The 12,990-nt window shown below is 43.7% G+C and overlaps 2 non-coding genes across 2 annotated transcripts; both read right to left on the bottom strand.

Annotated features, from left to right (window-relative positions):
- Positions 1–7,264: 7,264 nt before the first annotated feature.
- trnav-cac (transfer RNA valine (anticodon CAC)) lies at positions 7,265–7,336 on the bottom strand. Its single transcript has one exon. It is a non-coding gene; the product is annotated as a tRNA-Val (tRNA).
- A 2,673-nt stretch (positions 7,337–10,009) lies between these two features.
- trnav-cac (transfer RNA valine (anticodon CAC)) lies at positions 10,010–10,082 on the bottom strand. Its single transcript has one exon. It is a non-coding gene; the product is annotated as a tRNA-Val (tRNA).
- Between the last annotated feature and the right edge of the window lie 2,908 nt (positions 10,083–12,990).

Below are 12,990 nucleotides of genomic sequence, written 5' to 3'. Positions count from 1 at the left end.
TCATCAGTCAATTAATGATGTTTTCCCATGAAGGCAGGATAACATTTAATGATTATGCATTTTCTCAGTAAAAGCCCATGTGATTCAGGGCGAAGTGGCAAATTGGATCCAAATTTGGCTCAGAGGCAGGAAGCAAAGGGTGATGTTTGATGGGTGTTTCTGTGACTGGAAGGATGTTACCAGTGGGGTTCCACAGTTTTCAGTGCCAGATCCATTGCTTTTTATGGTATTTATCAATGATCTAAACTTGAATATAGGTGTTATGATTACGAAGTTTTCAGGTGTTATTAGAATAGGCAGTGGGTTGATAATGAACAAGAAAGCTGGAGACTCCAGGAAGCTATCAATCAACTGATAAGGGGGCAGAGCAGTGGCAAATGGAATTTAATCCAGAGATGTGAGAGATCGCGCATTTGTGGAGGGCTAACAAGGAAAGGGAATACACATCAACTGGTATGACATTGAGAAGTGTTGAGGAACAAAGGTAACTGGGATTGCTTGTCCACAGATCCCTGAAGGTAGCTGGCCAGTTGGAAAAGTTGGTTAAGAAGTCATATGGAATGGTTGCATTTATTGGCAGAAGCAAGGAACAGAACAGAAAGTGGGTCATGCTAGAACCGTATAAAATTCTGGTTAGGCCACAGCTGGAGTACTGCGTGTAGTTCTGCTCACCGCATTGAAGGAAGAACGTGAATACGCTGGAGAGGGTACAGAGGAGATTTACGTAGATGTTGCCGGGAGTGGAGCAACTTTGCTATGAGGACAGATTGGATAGGATGGGTTTGTTTTCCTTGGAACAGAGGAGGCTGATGGGCGACAGCATTGAGGTGTATGAAAATAGGAGGGGCATAGATATTGTTGATTAAAAGGGTCTATTTCACATAGTGGAGTGGTCAACAACCAGGCTGCATAATTTAAAAGTAATTAATGTAAGGGTTAAAGGGGATTTGAGTGAACATTCTGCATGCAGATGTTTGTGGGGGTCTCAAACTCACTGCCTGATAGTGTGGTGCAGGCAGAAACCCTCACCACATTTAACAAGTTCTTAGATGTGCACATGAAATGCAATAAGGTGCAGGGGTACACACCTAAAACTGGGCATTTGTTGGCCGGTGCAGATACGATGGGCTTAAATGACTCCTTCCATGCTGTAAACCTCTATGATTATATAATTATCGGTTAGGATTACTTTCATGATGCAAAACGTGACAATCAGATAATTAATGGTGTTTCCAGTGAAGAAGTGTTCGTGCAAGCTGGGGCTCGAACTCAGGAAGCTGAGATGAAGCATCTTATGAGGCTGCTGTTCGGTGTACGGGGAGCGTTGTCTCGAACGGTGGCATTTTGCAGCCCAGTGAAGGGCGGTAAACCGCTGTTTGATGCTGCATTCTCCGCTTTCCGCCGGCAGCGGCTGATTGGAGAGTGTGGGAGCGGAAGTTAGGGCTTGTCCCGCCCTCACTCACTCTGGAGCTGGGGAAGAGCGATTAGTCGATGGGTTTGTTTGTGGCTTTAATTTTCTGTTGTGAAGCGTGGTGGCGTGGCAGGATCCTTTAATAATCTCTCACAGCTGACTTGAATGCACGGAATGTGCAGCTTTGCGATATGGTTTCTCCAGCGTCAGGGCTGGAAACGGGAGGGAGTGAGAGACAATGTGTAGAATTTGAGTGTGTACAGAACTGTCGAGAGAAATCTGCAAATGGAACAGCATCGTGAGACACTGCACTCTGTTAATATTGAACCACTAATATGAATGATTTAATTTTATCTAATCATTAATTGAACACGTTTGCATAATGTTTCCACCCGGGGACTTTTCGCGTGTGAGGCGAACGTGATAACCACTACACTACGGAAACGCTGTGGCAGTAACATTGCTGGGAACAAAACCAGAGCTTTAACCTCAACAGCTGGACTACACTTCTGGAGCTTGTGTCACGAGAATAGAATGACGGTGATATATTTAGCAAAGTTGTGAGTGTGGCAGGAATTGATCCCGTGTTTCTCTGCCTTTATACATAGGAACAGGAGTGGCCATTCCTCAGCAAGTGGTTAGAATCTGGAATACACTGCTCTAAAGGGCAGTGGAGTCAGACTCAATCTTATCTTTCAAAACGGAGTTGGATAAGTATCCGAATGAAAAAAATTGCACAGCTGTGGGTAAATGACAGGGGAGTGAGACTTGTTGAGAGTTGGCATGGGCTCGATGGGCTGCAACCATTCCCTTATTCTTTGATTCTATAAGTTAGTGGCACATTTAATAGTGTGCATGTCAGCAGAATATTGAAAGGGACATGGATTCAGTCGGCACAACGAGAGGCATCTGATTCAGAAGATTCGGGTGCACGAAAATTCGGGTTTAATGACTTTAAAAGCATCATTTTTGTTTTGTGAAGATTCGGTCAGAGAAATGTTTGGGAAAATTATTTTTTGCTGAAAAGGGCTCAGCACTTCATCTTCTTTTTGGCTGTTAGGGCCACACTTCTTTTCGATGGAATTCTTCCAGCTGGATATTTTCTTTGCTGTTTCACAATAACCAGTCCCTTGCACTACAGTCTATCTCACTGTTTCCAACGTCCCATGTACATGTTACCAGCAAGGAACATTTAGAAGCAGACTTCTAAAGCACAGTGTCCAAAATGGTTTATGGATTCAGAGGTAAAGTGCAGAGCACAGATAAGTTATTCAATTAAGGACTCTCCTTCAGTTAACATTTCTTTAGTTGTGCAAATGAAGATCATCAGTCAATTAATGATGTTTTCCCATGAAGGCTGGATAACATTTAATGATTATGCATTTTCTAAGTAAAAGCCCATGTGATTCAGGGCGAAGTGGCAAATTGGATCCAAATTTGGCTCAGAGGCAGGAAGCAAAGGGTAATGTTTGATGGGTGTTTTTGTGACTGGAAGGATGTTTCCAGTGGGGTTCCACAGTTTTCAGTGCCAGATCCAGTGCTTTTTATGGTATTTATCAATGATCTAAACTTGAATATAGGTGTTATGATGACGAAGTTTTCAGGTGTTATTAGAATAGGCAGTGGGTTGATAATGAAGAAGAAAGCTGGAGACTCCAGGAAGATATCAATCAACTGATAAGGGGGTAGAGCAGTGGCAAATGGAATTTAATCCAGGGATGTGAGACATCGCGCATTTGTGGAGGGCTAACAAGGAAAGGGAATACACATCAACTGGTATGACATTGAGAAGTGTAGAGGAACAAAGGTAACTGGGATTGCTTGTCCACAGATACCTGAAGGTAGCTGGCCAGTTGGAAAAGTTGGTTAAGAAGTCATATGGAATGGTTGCATTTATTGGCAGAAGCAAGGAACAGAACAGCAAGTGGGTTATGCTAGAACTGTATAAAATTCTGGTTAGGCCACAGCTGGAGTACTGCGTGCAGTTCTGGTCACCGCATTGAAGGAAGAACGTGAATACGCTGGAGAGGGTACAGAAGAGATTTACGTAGATGTTGCCGGGAGTGGAGCAACTTTGCTTTGAGGACAGATTGGATAGGATGGGTTTGTTTTCCTTGGAACAGAGGAGGCTGATGGCCGACAGCATTGAGGTGCATAAAAATAGGAGGGGCCTAGATATTGTTGATTAAAAGGGTCTATTTCACATAGTGGAGTGGTCAACAACCAGGCTGCATAATTTAAAAGTAGTTAGTGTAAGGGTTAAAGGGGATTTGAAGTGAACCTTCTGCATGCAGATGTTTGTGGGGGTCTCAAACTCACTGCCTGAAAGTGTGGTGCAGTCAGAAACCCTCACCACATTTAACAAGTTCTTAGATGTGCACATGAAATGCAATAAGGTGCAGGGGTACACACCTAAAACTGGGCATTTGTTGGCTGGTGCAGATACGATGGGCTTAAATGACTCCTTCCATGCTGTAAACCTCTATGATTATATAATTATCGGTTAGGATTACTTTCATGATGCAAAACGTGGCAATCAGATAATTAATGGTGTTTCCAGTGAAGAAGTGTTCGTGCAAGCTGGGGCTCGAACTCAGGAAGCTGAGATGAAGCATCTTATGAGGCTGCTGTTCGGTGTACGGGGAGCGTTGTCTCGAACGGTGGCATTTTGCAGCCCAGTGAAGGGCGGTAAACCGCTGTTTGATGCTGCATTCTCCGCTTTCCGCCGGCAGCGGCTGATTGGAGAGTGTGGGAGCGGAAGTTAGGGCTTGTCCCGCCCTCACTCACTCTGGAGGTGGGGAAGAGCGATTAGTCGATGGATTTGTTTGTGGCGTTAATTTTCTGTTGTGAAGCGTGGTGGCGTGGCAGGATCATTTAATAATCTCTCACAGCTGACCTGAATGCACGGAATGTGCAGCTTTGAGATATGGTTTCTCCAGCGTCAGGGCTGGAAACGGGAGGGAGTGAGAGACACTGTGCAGAATTTGAGTGTGAACAGAACTGTAGAGAGAAATCAGCAAATGGAACAGCATCGTGAGACACTGCACTCTGTTAATATTGAACCACTAATGTGAATGATTCAATTTTATCTAATCATTAATTGAACACGTTTGCATAATGTTTCCACCCAGTATCGAACCTGGGACTTTTCGCGTGTGAGGCGAACGTGATAAGCACTACACTACGGAAACGCAATGGCAGTAACATTGTTGGGAACATAACCAGAGCTTTAACCTCAACAGCTGGACTACACTTCTGGAGCTTGTGTCACGAGAATAGAATGACGGTGCTATATTTAGCAAGGTTGTGAGTGTGGCAGGAATTGATGCCGTGTTTCTCTGCCTTTATACATAGGAACAGGAGTGGCCATTCCTCAGCAAGTGGTTAGAATCTGGAATACACTGCTCTAAAGAGCGGTGGAGTCAGACTCAATCTTATCTTTCAAAACGGAGTTGGATAAGTATCCGAATGAAAAAAATTGCACAGCTGTGGGTAAATGACAGCGGAGTGAGACTTGTTGAGAGTTGGCATGGGCTCGACGGGCTGCAACCATTCCCTTATTCTTTGATTGTATAAGTTAGTGGCACATTTAATAGTGTGCATGTCAGCAGAATATTGAAAGGGACATGGATTCAGTCGGCACAACGAGAGGCATCTGATTCCGAAGATTCGGGTGCACGAAAATTCAGGTTTAATGACTTTAAAAGCATCATTTTTGTTTTGTGAAGATTCGGTCAGAGAAATGTTTGGGAAAGTAATTTTTTGCTGAAAAGGGCTCAGCACTTCATCTTCTTTTTGGCTGTTAGGGCCACACTTCTTTTCGATGGTATTCTTCCAGATGGATATTTTCTTTGCTGTTTCACAATAACCAGTCCCTTGCACTACAGTCTATTTCACTGTTTCCAACGTCCCATGTACATGTTACCAGCAAGGAACATTTTGAAGCAGACTTCTAAAGCACAGTGTCCAAAATGGTTTATGGATTCAGAGGTAAAGTGCAGAGCACAGATAAGTTATTCAATTAAGGACTCTCCTTCAGTTAACATTTCCTTAGTTGTGCAAATGAAGATCATCAGTCAATTAATGATGTTTTCCCATGAAGGCAGGATAACATTTAATGATTATGCATTTTCTAAGTAAAAGCCCATGTGATTCAGGGCGAAGTGGCAAATTGGATCCAAATTTGGCTCAGAGGCTGGAAGCAAAGAGTAATGTTTGATGGGTGTTTTTGTGACTGGAAGGATGTTTCCAGTGGGGTTCCACAGTTTTCAGTGCCAGATCCATTGCTTTTATGGTATTTATCAATGATCTAAACTTGATTATAGGTGTTATGATCACGAAGTTTTCAGGTGTTATTAAAATAGGCAGTGGGTTGATAATGAAGAAGAAAGCTGGAGACTACAGGAAGATATCAATCAACTGATAAGGGGGTAGAGCAGTGGCAAATGGAATTTAATCCAGAGATGTGAGAGATCGCGCATTTGTGGAGGGCTAACAAGGAAAGGGAATACACATCAACTGGTATGACATTGAGAAGTGTAGAGGATAAAGGTAACTGGGATTGCTTGTCCACAGATCCCCGAAGGTAGCTGGCCAGTTGGAAAAGTTGATTAAGAAGTCATATGGAATGGTTGCATTTATTGGCAGAAGCAAGGAACAGAACAGCAAGTGGTTTATGCTAGAACTGTATAAAATTCTGGTTAGGCCACAGCTGGAGTACTGCGTGCAGTTCTAGTCACCGCATTGAAGGAAGGACGTGAATACGCTGGAGAGGGTACAGAGGAGCTTTACGTAGTTGTTGACGGCAGTGGAGCAACTTTGCTATGAGGACAGATTGGATAGGATGGGTTTGTTTTCCTTGGAACAGAGGAGGCTGATGGGCGACAGTATTGAGGTGTATAAAAATAGGAGGGGCCTAGATATTGTTGTTTAAAAGGGTCTATTTCACATAGCGGAGTGGTCAACAACCAGGCTGCATAATTTAAAAGTAATTAGTGTAAGGGTTAAAGGGGATTTGAAGTGAACATTCTGCATGCAGATGTTTGTGGGGGTATCAATCTCACTGCCTGAAAGTGTGGTGCAGGCAGAAACCCTCACCACATTTAACAAGTTCTTAGATGTGCACATGAAATGCAATAAGGTGCAGGGGGACACACCTAAAACTGGGCATTTGTTGGCCGGTGCAGATACGATGGGCTTAAATGACTCCTTCCATGCTGTAAACCTCTATGATTATATAATTATCGGTTAGGATTACTTTCATGATGCAAAACGTGGCAATCAGATAATTAATGGTGTTTCCAGTGAAGAAGTGTTCGTGCAAGCTGGGGCTCGAACTCAGGAAGCTGAGATGAAGCATTTTATGAGGCTGCTGTCCGGTGTACGGGGAGCGTTGTCTCGAACGGTGGCATTTTGCAGCCCAGTGAAGGGTGGTAAACCGCTGTTTGATGCTGCATTCTCCGCTTTCCGCCTGCAGCGGCTGATTGGAGAGTGTGGGAGCGGAAGTTAGGGCTTGTCCCGCCCTCACTCATTCTGGAGCTGGGGAAGAGCGATTAGTCGATGGGTTTGTTTGTCGCTTTAATTTTCTGTTGTGAAGCTTGGTGGCGTGGCAGGATCCTTTTATAAAAGCTCACAGCTGACCTGAATGCACAGCTTTGAGATATGGTTTCTCCAGCGTCAGGGCTGGAAACGGGAGGGAGTGAGAGACACTGTGAAGAATTTGAGTGTGAACAGAACTGCAGAGAGAAATCAGCAAATGGACCAGCATCGTGAGACACTGCACTCTGTTCATATTGAACGACGAATATGAATGATTTAATTTTATCTAATCATCAATTGAACACGTTTGCATAATGTTTCCGCCGGTTTCGAACCGGTGACCTTTCGCTTGTGAAGCGAACGTGATAACCACTACACTACGGAAATGCTGTGGCAGTAGCATTGTTGGGAACATAACCAGAGCTTTAACCTCAACAGCTGGACTACACTGATGGAGCTTGTGTCACGAGAATAGAATGACGGTGCTATATTCAGCAAGGTTGTAAGTGTGGCAGGAATTGATCCCGTGTTTCTATGCCTTTATACAGAGGAACAGGAGTGGCCATTCCTCAGCAAGTGGTTAAAATCTGGAATACACTGCTCTAAAGGGCGGTGGAGTCAGACTCATTCTTATCTTTCAAAACGAGTTGGATAAGTATCCGAATGAAAAAAATTGCACAGCTGTGTGTAAATGACAGGGGAGTGAGACTTGTTGAGAGTTGGCATGGGCTCGACGGGCTGCAACCATTCCCTTATTCTTTGATTGTATAAGTTAGTGGCACATTTAATAGTGTGCATGTCAGCAGAATATTGAAAGGGACATGGATTCAGTCGGCACAACGAGAGGCATCTGATTCAGAAGATTTGGGTGCACGAAAATTCGGGTTTAATGACTTTAAAAGCATCATTTTTGTTTTGTGAAGATTCGGTCAGAAAAATGTTTGGGAAAAGAATTTTTTGCTGAAAAGGGCTCAGCACTTCATCTTCTTTTTGGCTGTTAGGGTCACACTTCTTTTCGATGGTATTCTTCCAGAATGTATATTTTCTTTGCTGTTTCACAATAACCAGTCCCTTGCACTACAGTCTATCTCACTGTTTCCAACGTCCCATGTACATGTTACCAGCAAGGAACATTTTGAAGCAGACTTCTAAAGCACACTGTCCAATATGGTTTATGGATTCAGAGGTAAAGTGCAGAGCACAGATAAGTTATTCAATTAAGGACTCTCCTTCAGTTAACATTTCTTTAGTTGTGCAAATGAAGATCATCAGTCAATTAATGATGTTTTCCCATGAAGGCAGGATAACATTTAATGATTATGCATTTTCTAAGTAAATGCCCATGTGATTCAGGGCGAAGTGGCATATTGGATCCAAATTTGGCTCAGAGGCAGTAAGCAAAGGGTAATGTTTGATGGGTGTTTTTGTGACTGGAAGGATGATTCCAGTGGGGTTCCGCAGTTTTCAGTGCCAGATCCATTGCTTTTTATGGTATTTATCAATGATCTAAACTTGAATATAGGTGTTATGATTACGAAGTTTTCAGGTGTTCTTAAAATAGGCAGTGGGTTGATAATGAAGAATAAAGCTGGAGACTCCAGGAAGATATCAATCAACAGATAAGGGGGTAGAGCAGTGGCAAATGGAATTTAATCCAGAGATGTGAGTGATAGCGCATTTGTGGAGGGCTAACAAGGAAAGGGAATACACATCAACTGGTATGACATTGAGAAGTGTGGAGGAACAAAGGTAACTGGGATTGCTTGTCCACAGATCCCTGAAGGTAGCTGGCCAGTTGGAAAAGTTGGTTAAGAAGTCATATGGAATGGTAGCATTTATTGGCAGAAGCAAGGAACAGAACAGCAAGTGGGTTATGCTAGAACTGTATAAAATTCTGGTTAGGCCACAGCTGGAGTACTGCGTGCAGTTCTAGTCACGGCATTGAAGGAAGGACGTGAATACGCTGGAGAGGGTACAGAGGAGATTTACGTAGTTGTTGCCGGGAGTGGAGCAACTTTGCTATGAGGACAGATTGGATAGGATGGGTTTGTTTTCCTTGGAACAGAGGAGGCTGATGGGCGACAGTATTGAGGTGTATAAAAATAGGAGGGGCCTAGATATTGTTGTTTAAAAGGGTCTATTTCACATAGCGGAGTGGTCAACAACCAGGCTGCATAATTTCAAAGTAATTAGTGTAAGGGTTAAAGGGGATTTGAAGTGAACATTCTGCATGCAGATGATTGTGGGGGTCTCAAACTCACTGCCTGAAAGTGTGGTGCAAGCAGAAACCCTCACCACATTTAACCAGTTCTTAGATGTGCACATGAAATGCAATAAGGTGCAGGGGGACACACCTAAAACTGGGCATTTGTTGGCCGGTGCAGATACGATGGGCTTAAATGACTCCTTCCATGCTGCAAACCTCTATGATTATATAATTATCGGTTAGGATTACTTTCATGATGCAAAACGTGGCAATCAGATAATTAATTCTGTTTCCAGTGAAGAAGTGTTCGTGCAAGCTGGGGCTCGAACTCAGGAAGCTGAGATGAAGCATCTTATGAGGCTGCTGTTCGGTGTACGGGGAGCGTTGTCTCGAATGGTGGCATTTTGCAGCCCAGTGAAGGGCGGTAAACCGCTGTTTGATGCTGCATTCTCCGCTTTCCGCCGGCAGCGGCTGATTGGAGAGTGTGGGAGCGGAAGTTAGGGCTTGTCCCGCCCTCACTCATTCTGGAGCTGGGGAAGAGCGATTAGTCGATGGGTTTGTTTGTGGCTTTAATTTTCTGTTGTGAAGCTTGGTGGCGTGGCAGGATACTTTAATAAAAGCTCACAGCTGACCTGAATGCACGGAATGTGCAGCTTTGAGATATGGTTTCTCCAGCGTCAGGGCTGGAAACGGGAGGGAGTGAGAGACACTGTGAAGAATTTGAGTGTGAACAGAACTGCAGAGAAAAATCAGCAAATGGAACAGCATCGTGAGACACTGCACTCTGTTAATATTGAACCACGAATATGAATGATTTAATTTTATCTAATCATCAATTGAACACGTTTGCATAATGTTTCCGCCCGGTTTCGAACCGGGGACCTTTCGTGTGTGAAGCGAACGTGATAACTACTACACTACGGAAATGCTGTGGCAGCAGCATTGTTGGGAACATAACCAGAGCTTTAACCTCAACAGCTGGACTACACTGATGGAGCTTGTGTCACGAGAATAGAATGACGGTGCTATATTTAGCAAGGTTGTGAGTGTGGCAGGAATTGATCCCGTGTTTCTCTGCCTTTATACAGAGGAACAGGAGTGGCCATTCCTCAGCAAGTGGTTAAAATCTGGAATACACTGCTCTAAAGGGCGGTGGAGTCAGACTCATTCTTATCTTTCAAAACGAGTTGGATAAGTATCCGAATGAAAAAAATTGCACAGCTGTGTGTAAATGACAGGGGAGTGAGACTTGTTGAGAGTTGGCATGGGCTCGACGGGCTGCAACCATTCCCTTATTCTTTGATTGTATAAGTTAGTGGCACATTTAATAGTGTGCATGTCAGCAGAATATTGAAAGGGACATGGATTCAGTCGGCACAACGAGAGGCATCTGATTCAGAAGATTTGGGTGCACGAAAATTCGGGTTTAATGACTTTAAAAGCATCATTTTTGTTTTGTGATGATTCGGTAAGAAAAATGTTTGGGAAAATAATTTTTTGCTGAAAAGGGCTCAGAACTTCATCTTCTTTTTGGCTGTTAGGGTCACACTTCTTTTCGATGGTATTCTTCCAGAATGTATATTTTCTTTGCTGTTTCACAATAACCAGTCCCTTGCACTACAGTCTATCTCACTGTTTCCAACGTCCCATGTACATGTTACCAGCAAGGAACATTTTGAAGCAGACTTCTAAAGCACAGTGTCCAAAATGGTTTATGGATTCAGAGGTAAAGTGCAGAGCACAGATAAGTTATTCAATTAAGGATTCTCCTTCAGTTAACATTTCTATAGTTGTGCAAATGAAGATCATCAGTCAATTAATGATGTTTTCCCATGAAGGCAGGATAACATTTAATGATTATGCATTTTCTAAGTAAAAGCCCATGTGATTCAGGGCGAAGTGGCAAATTGGATCCAAATTTGGCTCAGAGGCAGGAAGCAAAGGGTAATGTTTGATGGGTGTTTTTGTGACTGGAAGGATGTTTCCAGTGGGGTTCCACAGTTTTCAGTGCCAGATCCATTGCTTTTTATGGTATTTATCAATGATCTAAACTTGAATATAGGTGTTATGATTACGAAGTTTTCAGGTGTTATTAAAATAGGCAGTGTGGTTGATAATGAAGAAGAAAGCTGGAGACTCCAGGAAGATATCAATCAACAGATAAGGGGGTAGAGCAGTGGCAAATTGAATTTAATGCAGAGATGTGAGAGATCGCGCATTTGTGGAGGGCTAACAAGGAAAGGGAATACACATCAACTGGTATGACATTGAGAAGTGTAGAGGAACAAAGGTAACTGGGATTGCGTGTCCACAGATCCCTGAAGGTAGCTGACCAGTTGGAAAAGTTGATTAAGAAGTCATATGGAATGGTTGCATTTATTGGCAGAAGCAAGGAACAGAACAGCAAGTGGGTTTTGCTAGAACTGTATAAAATTCTGGTTAGGCCACAGCTGGAGTACTGCATGCAGTTCTGGTCACCGCATTGAAGGAAGAACGTGAATACGCTGGAGAGGGTACAGAGGAGATTTTCGTAGATGTTGCCGGGAGTGGAGCAACTTTGCTATGAGGACAGATTGGATAGGATGGGTTTGTGTTCCTTGGAACAGAGGAGGCTGATGGGCGACCGCATTGAGGTGTATAAAAATAGGAGGGGCCTAGATATTGTTGATTAAAAGGGTCTATTTCACATAGTGGAGTGGTCAACAACCAGGCTGCAGAATTTAAAAGTAATTAGTGTAAGGGTTAAAGGGGATTTGAAGTGAACATTCTGCATGCAGATGTTTGTGACGTCTCAAACTCACTGCCTGAAAGTGTGGTGCAGGCAGAAACCCTCACCACATTTAACCAGTTCTTAGATGTGCACATGAAATGCAATAAGGTGCAGGGGTACACACCTAAAACTGGGCATTTGTTGGCCGGTGCAGATACGATGGGCGTAAATGACTCCTTCCATGCTGTAAACCTCTATGATTATATAATTATCGGTTAGGATTACTTTCATGATGCAAAACGTGGCAATCAGATAATTAATGCTGTTTCCAGTGAAGAAGTGTTCGTGCAAGCTGGGGCTCGAACTCAGGAAGCTGAGATGAAGCATTTTATGAGGCTGCTGTTCGGAGCACGGGGAGCGTTGTCTCGAACGGTGCCATTTTGCAGCCCAGTGAAGGGCGGTAAACCGCTGTTTGATGCTGCATTCTCCGCTTTCCGCCGGCAGCGGCTGATTGGAGAGTGTGGGAGCGGAAGTTAGGGCTTGTCCCGCCCTCACTCACTCTGGAGCTGGGGAAGAGCGATTATTCGATGGGTTTGTTGGTGGCTTTAATCTTCTGTTGTGAAGCGTGGTGGCGTGGCAGGATCCTTTAATAATCTCTCACAGCTGACCTGAATGCACGGAATGTGAAGCTTTGAGATATGGTTTCTCCAGCGTCAGGGCTGGAAACGGGAGGGAGTGAGAGACACTGTGTAGAATTTGAGTGTGAACAGAACTGTAGAGAGAAATCAGCAAATGGAACAGCATCGTGAGACACTGCACTCTGTTAACATTGAACCACGAATATGAATGATTTAATTTTATCTAATCATTAATTGAACACGTTTGCATAATGTTTCCGCCTGGTTTCGAACCGGGGATCTTTCGCGTGTGAGGCTAACGTGATAACCACTACACTACAGAAAAGGTGCGGCAGTAGCATTGTTGGGAACATAACCAGAGCTTTAACCTCAACAGCTGGACTACACTTCTGGAGCTTGTGTCACGAGAATAGAATAACGGTGCTATATTTAGCAAGGTTGTGAGTGTGGCAGGAATTGATCCCGTGTTTCTCTGCCTTTATACATG

This window comes from Pristiophorus japonicus, chromosome 3 (genome assembly GCF_044704955.1).
Source record: "Pristiophorus japonicus isolate sPriJap1 chromosome 3, sPriJap1.hap1, whole genome shotgun sequence".
Lineage (NCBI taxonomy): Eukaryota > Metazoa > Chordata > Chondrichthyes > Pristiophoridae > Pristiophorus > Pristiophorus japonicus.
Note: the sequence above shows the minus strand (reverse complement) of the source record. Positions and strands in the feature narration are given on the sequence as shown.